The sequence below is a fragment of the Macrotis lagotis genome, chromosome 6 (genome assembly GCF_037893015.1).
Source record: "Macrotis lagotis isolate mMagLag1 chromosome 6, bilby.v1.9.chrom.fasta, whole genome shotgun sequence".
NCBI lineage: Eukaryota > Metazoa > Chordata > Mammalia > Peramelemorphia > Peramelidae > Macrotis > Macrotis lagotis.
Genome location: NC_133663.1, coordinates 4,512,959 through 4,530,068, shown reverse-complemented (window position 1 = coordinate 4,530,068; position 17,110 = coordinate 4,512,959). Strand labels below are relative to the sequence as shown.

Genomic DNA, 17,110 nt, shown 5'->3' with positions numbered 1-17,110 from the left:
CAGGACTACCAGAATATTCAGTGAATAATAACAGAAAGAGATGTGGTAACCAAAGTGAAAACATCATTCTATAAATCTGAAATATATTCATGTACATCTTTCTCACTGTTGATCAAATATAGTATTTCCATCAGACTTGAAAACAGGGATGTTTAATGAATGGCCACTTTTAATTAGTTGCAATGTCTTCAAAATTGAAGTCTCTGTGACCAGGAAATCATGTTTAAAAAATAGATGGGGCCTGAATGTCAGTTTGGAGACTGGATTAAAGAATGTCTTGGAGAAGATGAAAAGTTTTGTCTAGCAAAGAAAATGGAAGGACTAGAAAAGTCATATCTTTAGAAAAAGAAAGTCAGCAATGATTATTATTAATTATCCTTCCCTTATAGAAGGACAATTGAATACATTATGTGCTTCTCCTTTTCAGAAGGAATTACAAAAAGCATTGGAACTTTCAATCAAAAAAGCGTGGCAGAGCTCCTTCTTTTCATTAAAAAAAGAAAAAATACCACAGCCTAGAATTCTAGATCATACCAGCAACTGGAGCCAGAGAAAAGTCATATGCTCAGGGAAGTAATGGTTGGTCGTAATCAGCAACAATCCTTAGACAGTGGAAAAGCATCCAACACTAATACACCTGAGAGATACAATGCAGATTGTATTGTACAATGCAGAACAAGTTCTGGTGGACATTGCAACGAACACTTGGTGGATACCAAGGGGAAGGAGAGTGAAGAGACCATTAGAAGACATCCACAAGTTGCCACATGTGAATTGGGAGTTGTTCTCTCTTCTCCCTTAGACCCCCACCCACTTATTCAATGGTGCATTCGAGACAGAGGAATTAGACATTTGAGTCCTTCCATGAATATTCTCTCTATATATTCACTCTTCTCACTGACAATGTGTCCCAGTTGGATGGAGGACATGCTCTGCACTTACTAGCTGTGTGACCCTGGACAATTCTGTTAACTCTGTCTTTGTTTCCTTATCTGTAAAATCATCTGGTGTAGAAAATGTCAAGCCACTCCAGTATCATTGCCAAGAAAACTCCAAATGGGGTCACAAAGAATTGAACACAACAGAAATGACTCCACAAAATGTGTATCCACTCACCGATACACACATATGTCTTTCTGTATGTATACTATATGATTCCTTTAAACATTTTTTGCTGCCTAATTAATAAAAGTAAACATGTAGGTGTGGACTTGTAGGCTATGGTTCTGAGTGGAAAATCTTTAACCATTGGTAGCCTTATCTGGGAAATCCAGCCTTCAGATGAATAATTCTCCCTAAAATATGGGGCCAAAGAATGATAAATGGGTATGTCAATGCACTACAAAGTCATTGAGGTAAGAAAAAGCAGAACAAAATCAGAAAATGGTTCCTAGTACATTGGGGTTGTTTTCGGAAAAATATCATTGATTAATATGTAATAGGTATAAAGCAGTACATGAGAGCCAGATTTCCAAAAGTCAGATTCGATAATTTCTCTTATAGGCAATAGGAAGTCCCCAAAAGTTATTTGGTTGCAGAGGAATGAAATGGTCAGATCTGTGCTTTATATTATTTTGACAATTCTGTAAAGGGATGGTCATAGAGAGAAGAAATTGGAAGCAAAGAGACTCAATAAGAGATTAAAATAGTAGAGGGGAGATATATTGGATGCCTGAACTCTAGGGGATATTTGTGCCAATGGAGATAAGAAGTTGAAAGCAAAAATGTTGATATTAAAGAATCAATGAGACATTGAATGTGGACATGAGGGAGAGGGAAGTATCAAGATTTCACTGTAGGTCTGTAAACCTGGATGATTAGGAGGTTGGTGACCTCTATGCGATTAGAGGTTCCCCTACTTCTAAGTCTAATGACCACAGGCTCAAGAACCCAAAAGGGTCACTCAGGTGTGGGGGGCAAATCTTGATGGGCTCAGAGATCCCTGCATCGGATCGGATAAAGTTCATAATTGTGTTCTGAGCTGCCTACTTCATTCATAGTCTTCTATCTCCAGAACACTGTCAGGTCCTGGGGCATCTTTTTCTTTGTCCGGTTCACCCAGAATGTCTCCATTATCAGGAGACCTCAGGATGGACTTGTTGACTGATGATTTCAGTGATCTATCCTATTAAGTTATTTCCCCGTGTCCTCAGACTTGAAATACGAGTTTTGGAGAGTTTTACTTTATCCCACCATTATTTTTTTTTACAAAAAGGAGGCCTTTTCTTTCTGTAACTAGGTAATAAATAATTAACAAAACAATTTCTGAAAGAAAAACATTTTTGGAATTCAACTTCAGGGGTCTTTGTCCTGGAGGGCAAGCAAAAGATAACCTTGGATGATTTTCACCTATAAGGGAATAGCTAACAGGAGCAACATTCTTATCACACACATACAGATACACACACACACACACACACACACACACACACACAAACTCACATTCATTTTCTAAGAATGCATACCCCATCTGCTCAGTTTTAAAAATACAAGTCTAATCTCCCCCACACTGCCCTGCTTTGGAAAATCTCTATCTCTCCCAAATCTATTGCCCAATCCCCTTTCAGGACCCTGATTTCTCTTGTTAAAACATTCCTTGGGTTCTATTTCAATGTTCTCATGACCTGTCATGAGGTTGGTTCTAATAAAAATGACAAGGTTCAGAATGAGGAAGACAACCAGAGCTTACTTTTGATATATTTCATTGTCTTGAAATGATTTCCTTTGTTTCTTCAACAATGTCAGGATGTAGGAGTCCAAAGAGTCCAGAGTTGATGTATTCTCTGGGGTTTCTGGACCACTTATTTGGTTCCATCTGAGGTAGTACAAAGCCATATATGGCCACATTGACAGGAATAATGTGGGAAGTACTGTAGCTGAGTTACAAATCAAAAAGGCATGAGGGGTGGGTAGTGGGGATGGGGGGGGGGAGACTCCTGCTAACCAATAGCCTCTATTAAGTAGACAGCTTGAGCATAAAGGTATCTTTGTTTCCTGTATAACAGAAACCTTTACATTTGTCACACGGACTCTTGCCTTCCCTTAACCCTATAAAAAACCACCCAGTGAGGTATATTTCAGCTGTTTAAGCCTTAGGATTCTCTATTTTATGCTTTCTGTATTTGTCGCCATCTGAGCATTGTCTCTATGGAAGAAGGAGGAGACAAGGGAAAGTCTTGAAGCTCAAGTCAACTGAAATCTCAAACTGAACTTGAAAGATGAGCCCACACCAGAATTCTTTCCCTTTGTTTGATGACTGTGGCTTCATTAGCTCAGGGAGTTTTGGCTTTGATGGGTGGGTCATTTCTACCATCTTGATGCCTGAGATTAGGTAAGTGTCTTGTGGTCACCCACTATGCCTTCTTTTGGGAGATGTAGTATTTTATCAGATCATCTGAAATTCCTGGCAAGAAGGAAACTAGTACTGGGCCAATTCTCTAGAGCCTAGATTGGACCAAAGGAAAATAAGTGGTCTAAAACAATGGAATGCTATCTCTTAAAGGGTGGCTAGTCCCTGATCTAATACTCTCTCTCTCTCTCTCTCTCTGTCTTTGATAGGACTATGGTGTTCTGTTTACAAAGCCACCCCTTGTTCCCCTTGCCTTGAAGTCCAAAGGAGAGCAGATTAGGGTCCCCACCTGAGTGGGTACCTGAGTCAGCCCAGACCTTCAGTTCATTAGCATCCTACAAAAATTATAACGCACATGAAGGGAAGAGCCAGCAGTGGGTATTAGTGTGATTGGCTGTTAAAGACCTTTTTTTTCTTTGTGCCTTGAACTGTCTGTGGTAATACTACTGTCCTTGATTGGCAGGCCATTGGTTTGACATCACTTTCACCAGATTCTTCCCCCTCCTTTTCTAATCCTACTGGGGAAACAAAAATAGCCAAGGAATGAAGATGGTGCAGACATGTGAGACAGGTGGGACCATTTCCCTCTGGAGTATTACTGTTCATTTCTACTTGTCTAGATTAGATTTCCATAGGCTTCTAGGCAGTTCTTTAAAATGGCCCCAGGTGAAATAAAAAGTTGCATCATGACCAATAAGGTCAATGCCACCTCTACAGTAGTATTCAGATTAGGGATTCCCCTTTCCTTTCACATTTTAGATTCTACAATTTTGTAATATGGCTTGCTCATGGGTTTCTAAGTGCTAAAACGAGAGAGGACTTCCAAAAAGTACTGCCCTTTCATTTTACAAAGAGGGAAACAGGTCTAAGAGGGTTAAGTGTTTTGTTCCAGGGCATATAAATAGATATAGGAGACAATGGTAAACCTGGCTCATCTGTCCTTAGATTCAAACCTTTTTAATAAATCATAGTTTGGTTTTCCTTATAGCTTCAATTTCCCATGTTCCCCCCTGACCCCCTCCCACTGTCTCTCTATCTCTGTCTCTGACTCTATCTGCCTCTGTCTCTCTGCCTCTCTCTCTCTGACTCTGTGTCTCTGTCTCTGTCTCTGTCTCTCTCTCTCTCTCTCTCTCTCTCTCTCTCTCTCTCTCTCTCTCTCTCTCAGGCTGAAGCATTCATCACTATTCAGACTCCATTTGGGCTGGGTGCTGAGAAGAGCAGGTGGGCGGAAGTCATTTCGATCAAGCTGAAAACTAAATTAGATCACTGAAGGCCAGTTAGTGATTCTTGTCCTAAATGATTCCAATCTGAGCTATTGGCACTGTCCAGAACATCCAGAATAGAGGAAAATCTCAGTGTGCAATGTTAATGCCTTCAGAAGGCTCCTACCCCAACTAAGGAGATTCCAATCTTTGGGAGTCTATCTTCAAGTGTCAGATGACTGGTTTATACTGTATTTAGAAGCCAAATTAGACCTGGTTTTAGCAAAGATTCTTAAGTTTTATGAAGCTAACTTCTCCAGATTTCTATTTTGTTATTTATTATTAATATTTTATGCAAATGATTAAGTTGCATTTTACACATAAAGAATTGACTTTGCTCTTAGAAAAATCCCACAGCTTAGGGTCACCCCTTTTGTGAGTTTTTCTACCCTAATGAAACATGACCCTGATAATTGCCCTAGCAAGTCTGAAAGTATCTGCTTTTCATTGACCTAATCTAGATAGCCTTCTGGAGCCCAGGTCCACCTCTTCCCTATGATTTGACATCAAAGGCTAATTCTGGCCTCATATCCCTAGGGTCAGAAGTAACTGTTAGAGGAATCAAATCCAACTTTTTCTTATTGGAGATGAGAAGATAGGGGTCCAAACCAATGAATGACTTGTTCAAGGTCTCATGGGTAGTCAGGAGCAGGGTACAATTTGAATGTGGGTCTCCTGACTCCAGTGTCAGTTTGTTTGTCTGCTCTCCAAGCTGCCTCTCTCTAAGCAAATAAAATTAACTCCATTTTAAAATAACTCAAGTTGCTAGGAATGGTGGGCACACAGATACTGCTTATTACCTCTATGTCTTTGGACAAGTCACCAAACTTTCCTGGTTCTCAGTTTTCTCATTCAATGATTTAAGAAAAGAGAGGGAATGTGTCTTCCATAATGTCCCTTGAAATGATATTTATTTGGGCATCTGGAACATGATATTTCCTCTTAGTTGAATGTCAGCTCCTAGAAGGTAGGAATTGTTTCATCTGTGTCTTTTTAAACCCCATTGCCTACAATGGTGCCCATGGGGCAACTTCATCAAGATTTGTTGAATTGTTCTTTTGAAGACCTGAATGGTCTCTCATCACTGGGGATGGAACATCACTGGGGAGCAGGGGCCTCTCTCCTGCCTTAACCAACTGTGCCATGTAATCAATCAATCAATCAATCAATCTATCAGTATTTATTAACATGTACCTGGAAGTGGGGTGGAAAGAAAGACAAAAAAAATGAAGAAAATTCCTGTTCCACTGGAAGAGATGTATGCATATAGGAATTATATAACTAGAAGATGCAATCATATACAAAGCAAATACTGAGGAGCAGTTGGTGGGAGTGGTGATATTAATTCTGATGGGGTGTAGGGCATCCTGCTCAAAGTCTGAACAAGGCTGCTCTGCAGAAGTGTCTCAGAGGGTGGTAGGGGCCAAGAGCTCATGCTCTCAACAAGTAATTGCCATCCCCTCTGTGAAAATGACCCAGAGATGCAAAAATTACTTCTTTTCTTCCTTCCTGTCCCACTAACTCAGCAAATTTCTTTAAGCAAATAGCTAGAGGTTTCTAGAATAGATAGCAAAATGTGCTAATGGGGTGCCATTAGCTCTCAGTCATGGAGCATTAGTTGATATTGTCAGTTCTAAGTTAGAGTTGCTAAGAGCATACTAAGATATGTTGCAAGTCCACTTCTGGGGAAGTTCCAAAAATATCCTCAGAAATCATTGAGAAAATTTTAATGACTATTGTTTGAGGGATCTAAATGCATCCTGGACTTGTTGGGAATCCAAATGTCTCAGAATAAAAATGAATATGCAAAAGTTGACCCCTTTGTTTTGCTCGAACTCACCCTGGACACACAGGCTCAGCTTTACAATACCATCAGAGTGAATGATGCGATCAGTCATGATGCTCAGAAATAAGTTCTCTTGGCAGGTTCTTCCAATTTCCCAATCACCTAGTTTCCATTCTGCTCTCTGAAAATATTTCTACTGCAACTGCATCTCCTCTCAAATCTTCAGACTTAAAGAAAACTGCTCCATGAAGTTGATTGCATTATTATCATTGCCTATGATTCCATAAGAGCCTGCCAGCAGCCACAAACCCAGATCCTGCCACCCTGACTTTGTGTGGTCATAGTGCTTGTCTGTCACAGCACAGTCAAGAAACTTCGATTGTGACAGTTTAAAAAACTAACATTATTTGAAATGATAGTTGCGTATGAAGTCTCTTCAATATAATTTTTGTTGTCTATGCAATATCATTTTAATGCTGATTTTCCTGACAATTAGCCACAGTTCATTGTTTTCTCTTCCTTCTCATTTTCTCTTTCAGAAACTGTGTGAATATGAATTTAATCAAACATATGTAGAAGAAAATGAAAGCCAAATGACCCTTCTAAAGCAGGGCTGGACCAAGCAGTAAACCTTAGAGCTGAGCAATGAAGAACAGGGGAAAATGAACTGAACTGGGAGGAACAGGACTTGAGTTTGAATCCTTATTCTATTGCTGTAGAATTCTCTGCTATAGATTTCTTGGAACATCCCCTTTCCATCTCTGAACCTCAGTTGTCTCATCTATTAGATTCAATTACCCAGAAGTTCCTTCCATCTTTAATATTCTACAGTTCAGTCCATGATTCTGCATCCCTCATCCTTTCCCTTTTTTCCCAAGTCTTTAATCCAAGATTTCAGTCCTACAAGGAGTCCTCCTTTATCTCAGTTTCCTATTTCTCCTTATTGGCCTGCTTATATTAAAAAAGGAAAAGGCCTACATGTATAAAAATATTTATAATGGGAAATGGAAATGGAGGGGATGCCCATCAATTGGGGAATGACTGAATTAATTGTGGCATATAAATGTGATGGAGTATTACTGCTCTGTAAGAATGAAGAGCAGCTAGACTTCAGAAAAGTCTGGAAAGACTTATATGAACAGATATCCAGTTTAAAAAACAGAAAAGAAAAACTCCTTCCTCCAAAAAAGATCAACACTTTTTTAGGCTCTGAGATAGGCTTCTACAGAGATAGTTGCCTAAAACAAATGCCAAATGATTTGTATTCAAGTCTTCCTGACTCTGAAGTCACTCTACACTGCATCATTCTACCTCTTCCACTGCAAGTAATCATCACATTCTGGAGCACCTCGTATATTCAGAGCATGAGGCCAGACAGCATCCCAGTTGATGGATGGACACCTCTGGTTTTCTAGTAATCATTTTGGGTGTTTTTGTTGTTATTGCTTCTGCTGTTGTGATTATTGTTCTAACACAACTGAGATTGTACTCTAAGCTGCCCTGTCTACATTCCCTGTGGAGGGAACTTGGACGTGGCCAGAGGTCATAGTTGACATCAATATAATGCTGGTTCTAGAATTTTTCCTACTTCATTTCATTCAAAGTTTTGAAGTCCCTGTGAGATCAGTAAGAGTCATTTTAGCTCCATTTTCAGGTGGGGAAGAAGAGTCTGAAAAAATAACATAACTTATCCAGACAGTTCAACTAACAAATGTCTAAGCTGGGATTTGAAACTAAATCCTCCTGATTTCAATTCTGGCTGTCTACCCTCTACCTCTTCAGTGTTTCAGTCTCTTAGCAAGCCTGGGCTCTTGTTGATATGGATATTCATTACCACTGTGAAAACTCATTTTTATTTGTCCATATCTTCTCATCCTGCAGGATTCCTGAGTATGTTTTCACACCAAGGCTCCAAAGACATCGCCCCTCTCCATATGCTGGAGGTTTTTCTCTGGCTTCTTTTTCCTTGCTGTGGGCATCAGTGAAGCACATGGCTACCCATCTGTCATTCCTTGTTCTCATTACCTTTCCATCGAGAGTTATCACAGTATTTTTAATCAAAGTTAAATGTGTAGCTATAGAATGGATAAATGCATGACAGATCCAAATGACCTAGCCCAAAGGTCACTCAATGAATTTGGATCAAGAGAGACCTAGATGGCAACACTATTTCTAAAATTCACCTGCTCTATGACTTTGGTTAAATCATGGTACTTTCTAAGCCTCAGTTCCTACATCTGTCAAATGGGAATAATATCAACAGTACAGATTATGTTAAGGCTCAAAGGAGTACCTGAGAGATCTGAATTCAGATCTTTCCTTGTCTATGGTCAAGACACTTAACTCTTCAAATCTTCAGTTTCCACATCTATCAAAGTAGAAGCTTGAATGCAAGGATCTCTGAGTTCTAGTTCCCCTCTAAATGTGTGATCCTGAAAGCAATGTCAGTTCCCAGGCATTGCTATTTTATCCTTGGAATCTTCTAAATAACAATAGAGGTAAGAAGGTGGGCTGGTCACATGAAAAGATTGAAAAATGCCGGTGAGTAGATAAACTGTCCCATTGGTGTCCTTACAACATGAAGAGAAATTGAGGGAGAGCTCCAACCTCTATGGTGAACTTAGGCATGGCAGCCCATTGAATGAACAGCTTGGGTCTGGAACTGGATAGCTGGGATAAATTTCCAAAATGCCTTTGAGACTTCAGTATTATATTGTTATTGCAAGTAATAACTTACAATAAATCAATTCTGTTAATACTGTTCATTAAAAGCTCATAAAGCTTCATGGACCTTGGGCTTCAATTTTTGTTTTAAAAAAATCAATCCACAGTGATTTCCATTGAGTTTATTCCATCTGCCTCTTTCTACATGAGAATAAAGTGCAAATATACATTAGTTTCAATCTCTCCTGACATTCTTTACATAGACCCTACTCTGAATTTTAATCTTGTTATTTTTTCAAAGACTTTTTTTTATTCTTTTTTTTTAGGTTTTTAGGCAAACAGGGTTAAGTGGCTTGCCCAAGACCACACAGCTAGGTAATTGTTAAGTGTCTGAGACCGGATTTGAACCCAGGTACTCCTGACTCCAGGGCCGGTGCTTTATCCTCTATGCCACCTAGCTGCCCCAGACTTTTTTTAATTCTTATGTCTAAATTATCTCAGTATCCCCTCTGCCTTCTTTCAGTTTGAGTTAAGGGAAGATAATGGTCCTTTTTCTCATACTACAAATTGTGATGGAGTTGACTCAATTGGGGAAAAACTCAAAACATAAAAAACAAAACAAAATACACAAAAGTCTTCACAGACTTACATAGAAAACACTAGGTTCTAATATGATTTCTTGAGTTTCATAACTACCTGGAACCTGGCCCATAGGTAATGTTAACACAATGCTGACTCCATATCAGTCACTGATGAAGTATCTATTCTGTATCAAATACCATGCAAAGCTCATGTAGGAAAAAACATTCATCTCTGATCTCAAGAAGCTTGCATCCTAACAGAATGATCCAAATGTGTTTGGACTTGAGAAGAATTTTTTTAGGTGTAGACACACCACAGAATTTAGGGACTTCCCAGATAATCTACATCCTCAAGATTGCAATGCCGACAAGAACACCTTCAAGTTTAATTGAACAGCAACCCACGACTGTTTGCTAGAATGCTATTAAAATTCATTACATTGAGGACTCCAGTACCTTTACTCTGGATAGCCATGATATATATTGGCTTTCACAATTCACATGTGATGTAATAATCTTTAATAACAGAAACTAGCATTTATATAGTGCTTCCTATGTGCCAGATTAATTTCTTTAAAAATATTATCTCACAACAACCATGGGAGGTCGGGACTATGATTATACACATTTTACATTTAAGGAAACTAAGACAAACCCTTGCCCAGAGTCACATAGCTAGTAAAAAATATGAGCCTGGATTTGAACTCGGGTCTTCCTGACTCTAGGCAGTGTTCCTTTCAACATCTTTATAGTATCACTTTCCTTGCTCACAGTATTAAATTGGACTAGCTCCCATTGCTTATTTTTTCCCCAAAATATTTCTTTCATGATTTTTTGGGCATACTACAGTTCTTTAATGAATGAGTGACCAAATATATGAAGATTCCATATTTCTTGGGCTCTCTGAAAGACAAGCTCCCAGCCCTGGCACACCAAGCCAGGAGGACTGAGCAGACCATTTACTCCTTACCTGACCACATCATTGTTCAGGAACCACTTCTCTTCCTCCAAAGTCCCCTCCATCCTAGACATATCAATGCCCAGTCTGGTTCCTCATCCTTCTCTCTAGTAAGGTTAGTACATCGACCCAGTTATGTTCTCCTCCATAAATCCTGCCCCTTCAAAGGTGGTGTCACCTCATAAACTTTTCCAGTTTCCTTGATCTTTGTCTCTAAACATTTCAGATTCCAAGACAAAGTTTCCCAAGACCTGAGTCAACTGCCAATCCTATTGCCCAATGGTTTGGGTGTGTCCCTTTACAGCAGCAGGACTTCCAGGTGGATTTGGGCAGGAATTGGTGAAAAGCCCAAGACTAGTCACCACTCAGAGTCCTCTCATCTGTTGAAAGGAGTTTACCCTGGACTTGGGTAAACCAAGCTCTGGACTGGATTAGAAGACTATAGGGGTTTCAGATGTTTGCTAATGGTTTTTACCTTGTGTTTCTTAATCCATCATCATATTACTTGTTGATAAAAACCCTAAGCACTCCACTCCCTTATTCTACCATGGACTCTTGTCTACCATGCCTTCTTGTTTCTACTACCTTGTGTACACACACACACACACACACACACACACACACACACACACACAAAGGGTTTTTGTGACTTTCTTCCACCTCTGTCTGCCTCTATCTGCTACCTACTAGCTCTCCAAGAACCCCAAGGTATACTTTCTCCTCAGTAATGAATTCTTGTAATACTGCCAGACTCTCTCTTTTCCTTCCCAGGAAAAGCTGTTCCTTTCCTTAAGCATCACTCCATCACAATCAAAGCTTTCCACAGACTTCTGTCTGGACTCACCTGAATGTTGTGTTGTAGCCACAGGGGCACATCACACTAATAAAACACCAGACAACAAGGTTTGCAGTTCACTCAACACTTAGGAAACCATTGTGCCCTGGGATGTGAAAAGCTCTGAAGAAAGTGACCCTGGTTTCCTCTGGAGGCAAAGCAGTAAATAGGATAATTAAAGCATCTGTGCCAGGCCAAGGGGCTCCTTTATAGGGGTTGCCTCACTGGGTACTGTTCATATGTTCTCTGACAAAATTCTAGAACATACCATTAAACACCCAATTAGGGAACACCCTGGAAAAGAAGTTACAAAGCTCTCCATATCTTCATGAAGACTTGAGCAAGTCAGACTTATCTCATTGTCATTCTACACAGAGGAGCTGAAGTGAGAGATGAAGGGAGGCTAGAAATATATTTTGCCCAATGACCTTTTCTCAGTCCTCTCACTTCCTGACCTCTGCTTCAAGGAACATTGGTGAGCACTTTCCTTTCTTGGGTTTCATGCCACTGCTCTTTTCTGATTTTCCCAAAGCTGTATGACTACTTCTCCATCTTTTGAGCTGAATCTCTATCCAAATCTTATCCTTCTCTTTTTCTTATACTATCTAATTATCATCAGCTCTTACAGAGAGCTCATAAGATATATTAGGACTGAATATATATGTATGTATATATATATATATATATATATATATATATATATACACACACTCAGATATACAAATATGTAGTAGTATGTCTATATATAGAGCAGAACTCTATCTCACTCTTCAGCTTCCTTTGGGACCTCCAATCACAGATTCCATAGGTTTCAAACCCAGAATTTATGGGTTTTTCCAAAATCTTCTCCTCCTTACTAACTTCCCTATCATTCTCAAAGGCATCACCAGCTTCTTATTCCCCCAGGATTATAATCTAGGCATTCTGCTCAACTGTTCACTCTTACTCAGCTCATAAATCCAACCAGCAGCCAAATCTTTTCATTTTTATCCTCACAGCCTCTCTCATGTATATTCATTTCTCTCCACCCCCAGCCATTGTAGTTTAAATCATCATCACCTCTGCTTTGAGACACTTCTCTGGCATAGGAGAGTCCCTCCTGGGAGGACATAGCCTTGTTCTATTGATTCTTGCTTTCTGCAACAGGACTCAGTTCCCCCTACGCCCCACACTGTAGTTGTGGCTGTCAGCAAGTCCTTGTCCGAGAACTCATTTTATGACAAAGTAAAGGACCCATGGGTTAGTCAGAGCCATCAGGGAGAACAACTCCTTAAGGAATTTGGGTGAAAAATTATGAGATCCAGTTCAATGTAAAGCTTTATTGCAAACAATGGGGAAGAGAAGGAAGGCTAGAGAGGAAAAGACGATCCAACATAGAATGTGAGCATATACAATAACAGAGCATAACATATGAGGGCAGTGCTGCATTGGGGGGCACAGAGACATTAAGCAGGAAAGGGGTAGTGCAGTAGGAAGGGGAAATCCTGCCGCAAGGAGGGGAGGACACCTTCCAAAGACCTCTCCCAAGAGGGAGATTGTTATACTATGATTTTGGATTGTCTCCTGGAGACTGGTCAAAGTATGTATTTTTTTGGCTCAGGGGTAAATATTATTTTGTGGATTTGCATATCAAGGAGAAAAACATTATTTGGGGGACATAGCTGTAACAAGCTTTAAAAAATATGATTGTCAGTATTTTTCCATTTGTATGTTCTATCAGTCTAAAATTTTCCTTAAGGAAAAGGTGTCACATAGGATGCAAAGCCATCAAGCCTAATCTGCAAACCTCCTCTTACCTGCAAAACTGCATTAGCTTTCTAACTGCTCCTCTTGCCTTGTTTTGCTTTACTGAAATCTCCTTCTATTTAGGTGCCATGGCAACTCTACCAAACATTAAATCTGACCACATCTCCAACCTATATAATCCATGACCATGATTTCTTCCCACATCCAGGATCTAATACAGATCTTTTGTTTGGCATTTAGATTGTTCATGAGTGATTTCTTCCTGGCTGAATCCCATGTCTGGAATGATCTCACTCCTCATCTCTTCCCTTTGCTATCATTCTCACTCAGCTTTGGCTGGGCACCAGAGGTCCCCCCAGTCATTGCAGTCACATGGGCCTTCCTTCACCTCCTAGGTATCCTTGAACGCACCTATTTATTCACATATCATCTGTTTTATGAGTATGCCAATCCCATGAGGAACTTTGGCCTTTATATCCCCAGTACCTATCACAGTGATGAGTGGTATAGAGCAAGCATTTAATCAATATTAATTGAGTGATTATGTTATTGTTTTCATTGTGGCACACAGCAGGCGAGAGGCCAAAACAAGTAAATTGATAGCTAGTAGAATGCCTAAGTTCAGAATTCAAAACAACTTGATGCTAGATTGGAGGGTCAACACTCTACACTTAGCCCTGGGCTACTGTTTTATATATAATTTGGATAAAGGCAAAGGCATAATCCTTATCCACTCTGTAGGGAGATCCTATATCCAGGAGATGCTAGAATCAGGATCCAAAATGGATCCTTAACAGATGATATACATCGGACTGAAACTAACAGCATAAAAACATAATAGGGATAAATGCACATCAAAATCTTCCCCTTGGCCTCCACAATTTGACTGGAGAAATACAAGAAACCACAAGCCTGAGTAGATAGCAGTGTGCTTGCAAAACAAGATCTCGGGTTCTTAGTAGACTAAAGGATCAAAATGAGTCAGCAGAGTGACATGGCCAACTAGAATGGCTAATATAATCTCAGGCTCCATTGATAGAGGCGGAGCGTCTAAGAATAGGAAGGTTGTGATATAAGAGGCAAGTAGGTGTCTCAGTGGATAGAACACTGGGTCTGGAATCAGAAAGACTTGAGATAAAATCTGGCCTCAAATACTTACTAGTTGTGTGACTAGGACAACTTACTTTCCCTCTATTTGCCTTAATCCACTGGGGAAGGAAGTGGCAAACCATTCCAATATCTTTGTCAAGAAAACTCCAAAAAGGTTATGAAGAATCAAATGTGACTGAAAAGTGTCTAAATGATATAAACAAGTTTTAGTATAGTTTACCCTCCTCAGACCCATTCTGAGGTGTGATATTCAGAACTGGAAGCCATTTGGAGGAAGGCATCAAGATGATGAAGGGGCCTAGAACATGAACATCAAGGGAAGTCACTCTGGATGTTCAGCCTGGAAAATAGGAGACTCATGGGGCTACCATGGGAACTCTCTTCTAATATTTGAAGGGCTGTTGGGGAAAGTTACCATCCCACTAGTTCTTCTTGGACTGGCCAGGCAGAGTCAGAGTTTGGTATCATGCAATGAAAGATGTCCGCAAAATGAAATCCCTTCCAGAGTAGAAGGGTTGCCATGGGAGTGAGTGGGCTCTCCCAACTGGAAGGCTTCAGACTGCCCCTGTAGAAACACCTTTCTGAGATATTGTAGAGAAGATTCTTGTTAAGACAGATAAGGGATCTTTTATTGCTAGGTCTATGACCATTCAATGAATTCTGGTTCATATTCCACTGATGCCTACGGAAATTAGGGAAGCCTTCCTGAAAGAGGTGACATTGGAGTGACCGTTATGTGAGATTGAATTAGATTGTCTAATTTTCAGAATCTTTCTCCCTCTAAACCACAGTGTGAACCAGCACAAAGTAAAAGGAGGGGGAGAACTTCTGGGTCCTGAAAATAACCACAGAATGATGCCACATTTTGGGTTTGTATTTATGGGTATGTATGTATGTATGTATGTGTAGAGGGGCAATTTCCTTTTCAAATTACTGCACAGGGATTATTGGCTTTCATGTTCTTTTAAAAATATTTTTAACTGCTAGCTTCCATTTTTACATTGCCTTTCTTTCTAGAGAATAATTTTTTGTAAATTAATAATAATAATAATAATAATAAATAATACTTGTCCTTCATTCTTGAAGACCAAGACATCAAGAAGACATGCCATGGCAAGCACAAGAAATGGAATTGAGTGACTGTGCTGAGTCGCCAGTCTCACTTTTCCCTCCAGAGTCATCTGGATCTAATGAGCAGATATGAATCAGGACAATTTGAGTCAGCCAGGGTGAATTGACTTGCCCAAGGTCACACAGCTGGTGAATGTCAAGTGTCTGAGGTCAAATGTGAACTTGGGTCCTCCTGACTCCAAGGTCAGTGGTATCCACTGTGCCACCTAGTTGTACCCTATAAAATAAAATTAAAGGTGATGAGGGGGCAGCTCAACAAAACTAACCAATTTTGCCTTGATAACTCTTTTTAACCCATGAGCTTTTTTTACATTAATCAGGTATCATTAATTGATTTGGTACATTTTTAAGTTTTTACCACAAAAAAGTTACTATAAATATTTTTGGATGTATGTTTCTTTACCCCCTTTCTTTTATTTCTTTGGTGTATGGATCTAATAATGGTATTTGGGGTCATGAGGCAGATGCAGTTTGGGACCTAGTTCCAAATTGCTTCCCAAAATGGTGCTACCACTGGTGCATCATTGTACTGATTACCTTGCAGCAAATTCAACATTTCTTATTATAGTTCTTTTGTTGTGTGAATTTGGACAATCAAGGATTGTGAGACAGAGTCTTGGAATTGCTTTAGTTTTTGTTACTCTGATTATTAATGATTTGGAACTTTATATCGGGATGTTGATAGCCTTTAAGAATTGCCTATTCATATCCTTTGACAATTTATTGTTTGCAACACAGCTCTTAGTTGTTTATAAATTTGAATCCATTTCTTACATATCTTGAAAATAAAAACTCTGAGATATTTTGCAAATAGTTATGCCTAGTTAACTGTTTTCCCTTTGACTTTGTACAAAAAAGAAATCAAATAATAACTTAAAATTAAAAAAATTGTTCATTCTATATCCTCTGGTCCTCTCTATCTTTTGTTTGATAGTGAATTCTTCTTTTATCTATAGGTTTCAAAGTTAATCTTTCATATTTTCTAATTTTTCCTCCCTCCTTTCCTTTTCACTTTTCTTCCTTCTTTTCCTTTTTTCCTTCTTTCCTTTCTTTCCTCTTTTTGTGGAAGAGAATGGATGAAAAGAAAATAATTACATATTTATTAAAATGAAAATGAATATCTTGGTTATTTGATTTCCTAATCCCATAAGACTTGAAGCAGCAAAGAAGAGTACAGTTGGGTAGGCATGGGGAGAGAAACGTACTTTCAGAGAGTGTCATGGTGAGATCGGGAGGATTGACAGCTGGATGACTTATCTGAAATTAGGAGATGGGAATACTAAAAATATTCCTACATGTTATAATAATAAATGTTCATAATCATGACCCTGAGCCAATCACAGCAGGCTCAGTTATCTTCAGGAGCCTCAATTGAAGAAGACAGGGACTTGTAGGACGCAATTTAGGAATATGCCTTTCAAAACTGGTACACACACACACACACACACACACACACACACACACACACACACACACACATTTTGTCCTTGAAGAGTCAGGTTCAGGTGACTAGAAAATTCATCCATGTAGCTTCTAGTTATATTTTGCATAAGTCACACTTGGACCATGAGTTCCACGAGGGCAATGTTAACTTAATTTAGCTTTCGGGCTCTGTCAGGGCCCACCACATTGTACATAATACTTGACTAACATAAGTTTATTCAGTTCAGCCATCTTCCCCATTGATA

General features: G+C 39.4%; 1 protein-coding gene across 2 annotated transcripts in view; it reads right to left on the bottom strand.

Annotated features, from left to right (window-relative positions):
- Positions 1-17,110, bottom strand: part of FGF12 (fibroblast growth factor 12) — a 490,477-nt gene that overhangs the window by 348,834 nt on the left and 124,533 nt on the right. Inside the window, exon 1 of one of the 2 annotated variants that reach the window (XM_074190634.1) lies at positions 11,445-12,020. The exons of the other annotated variant lie outside the window; for it this stretch is intronic. The gene's annotated coding sequence lies outside the window, so the exon portion shown is untranslated. Of the gene's footprint in view, positions 1-11,444; positions 12,021-17,110 lie in introns of those variants that run through there. 2 annotated transcript variants of the gene reach the window in all.